The following is a 2,605-nucleotide window of genomic DNA, read 5'->3' as shown; positions in this document are numbered from 1 at the left end:
TCTTGTTGGGTAAATTTTGGGTTATATTCAAGAGCTGTTTGTTTGTTTGTTAGCGGCTATGGTATCCATTGATAAATGTGAGCAATGTTAGAGTTTTGCAAATTCTTTGACAAGAGAGAGGCATGCAGGCAAGAGTTTTTGCCAGACAATTATTAGTCCAACTAACAAATGTGCACCCTCCAAATATAGACATGCTACCCTCATTGTGCATCCTTCAAATATAGATATGCTACCCTCATTATGCATAGCATTCCATTCCATTCCATTCCATTATTGACTATTCTTTGGTTTCCAGATGAACTTTCTGTCTGTGAAATCCATCAATAGATATGACCTTAATTTTGATTGAAGTTTAGCATTCAACTTTATTTTTCTATCATCTCACTGGAGGACATATCACAGGTTTGGGGTTAAGTTATTTGAACGGAGGCTGATTTGTCCAAGCATTTGTATATGAAAAGTTAACCCCTGTTAATGAAATAATTTTACAGTTTACACTATCTTCCTTCCATGATTAACTAATTCCAGCACCTGATGATATCTTTCATGATTAACTAATTCTAACATAATGATATCTATTTCTGTGTCATCCTCACAAGTCGGCCCTCATTTCCTTGTCCTTTACTACCCTATCACAGTTTTTTTTCTCAACACTTTGGTGTGCTTGTTTGATTAATTTGGGATTATTTATAGTAGTATAATCTTGTTTGGGTAAATAATTAAATATTTATATAGATTATTTGTGGTATAATAATTGTGTTGATCATTTTATTTAATTATATTTAACCATATTCCAAACAGGTCCTTGAGTTATCTGATGTTTATATCCCACATTGCCCAGGTAACCAAAGTTTCTGAAGTATATATTAAGAAGGTTTGAGAATGAGAGTCACGACCTTACTTGAACAGGATCTGTTCTATAGGCTCGTACATCTGTATCCTTGATTTCTAAGGAGACAGGAATCTGTGTCTGGTTGATGAGATGTTGCCGCTAGACCAGAGCGTGATTAACGGCCATGTTGACCACCGGCTTCGGCTTCTGGTCACACTGCTGTAGAGGATCGTTCTCAGTCGGTGCTTTGGCCCCGGCTGGGTTGGTCTAGCGGTTGTCTGACAGGCTCACCTAATTTTTTTATGTCTTCTACTATATATGTATATATATATGCCTTCTAAGTGTTCATTGGAATGCACAATGAAAGCAAAACCTAACACTGATTAGAAAAAAAATGTTATCGTGAATCATTTTGACACTATGAATGAGTCAGCATATGTTTTGGCCTTTAGAGCATGATTAAGCAAGACTTTACTTGAACCATGAACTGTTCTATAAGTCTTCATACTTGATATCTAAAACTCATGAATCTATGCCTTCTTTTGTTGTTTTTATTATGTCTTGTAGATTAATGATAGTAATCAGTGTTTTCTTAGATATGCTCTTTCTACTCTTTCTTAGACAGGCTCACCCATGACCCACCTTCTTTTTTCTACCCTAATTACTTCACATATATATATGCCTTCAAGGTGTTTGATGAAAATGCACTCTGAAAGCAAAACATCACTGGAAAAGGTTTTTTTCTACTTTGGGAAGGAAAGGCTTTAATGAATTATCTGAAGATAGATTTTTAATAGCTGGTGGTATAATATTACTACTGCCTTGATTCTTCTTGTCTTTTCAGGCCAAACCTCCCCATGTTTAGTACTTAATCTTTACGACAATTACATTTAGGGCTTACTTTTTAGCAAACACTTTCAATCGGATATGATGAAGTGAAGCTGATCGGAGGTGTTTAGTCGATGATGATGTAAAAATAATTAATTTTTAGGGATTTGTTATAATTCAATGACGCTTTGATTTGAAATTCGATTTAAATTAGTTAAGCATAATTGATTCAAGAAAATATTATTTATTTAAAGATAGAGTTGTTAATTGATTTTAAAAAAATCAATAAAAAGGTTAGCGTGTACAAACGTATTTTACATTAGAGTTTTATTTTGGGTTCGAGTTTGGTAATACTCGGGAAAAGACTTTCGCGCTTCATCATTTGTATCCGTTCGAAAACAATCTTTACTTATAAAGTTGACTTTTAAAAATCGGTTATATCACGTTTTGAGTTTTTAACCGTTTTATTCTTCCGATCATAGTTATGCTTATAAGCTTAACATTATTTAAAGTATTGAACATAAATACTTTAAATGCTGGTACCTATTGCGTTTGGTAATTAGGGTGAAAATATCTGAAGAATATGTCAGTTTTAAGAATGTTAGGGTTTAGAAATAAATGAACATCTTGAAAATATTATGAAATTATTTTTTTGATCTCTCGGGATGATTAGAAATTGTGTTGGGGTCCAAAATTATAAAAATAATATTAGGTTTTAAAAAGTAGAATCAAACAGGCTTTAAGATCGGAGTCGGTCATAAGGGTCGGTCCTATTTTATTGTTCAGGGATCGGGAGGTTCGGTCTAGGCCTAGGGAGCTCTCAATCGGGGTTCAAGATACTCGGTCGAAGGACCGGAGTCCCTAGGTTGAGGTGCTAAGGATATCTAGGTCCTTAGCTGAAATTATCGTACTAGGTGTAAAACCTATCGGTCATGGACTAGCATG

General features: G+C 34.4%; 1 non-coding gene across 1 annotated transcript; it reads left to right on the top strand.

Moving 5' to 3' along the window:
* Positions 1 to 891: 891 nt before the first annotated feature.
* On the top strand, positions 892 to 1,120 carry LOC124944198. Its single transcript, XR_007099846.1, has one exon. It is a non-coding gene; the product is annotated as a small nucleolar RNA U3 (small nucleolar RNA).
* The last annotated feature ends 1,485 nt before the right edge of the window (positions 1,121 to 2,605 follow it).

This window comes from Impatiens glandulifera, chromosome 6 (assembly GCF_907164915.1).
Source record: "Impatiens glandulifera chromosome 6, dImpGla2.1, whole genome shotgun sequence".
Lineage (NCBI taxonomy): Eukaryota > Viridiplantae > Streptophyta > Magnoliopsida > Ericales > Balsaminaceae > Impatiens > Impatiens glandulifera.
Note: the sequence above shows the minus strand (reverse complement) of the source record. Positions and strands in the feature narration are given on the sequence as shown.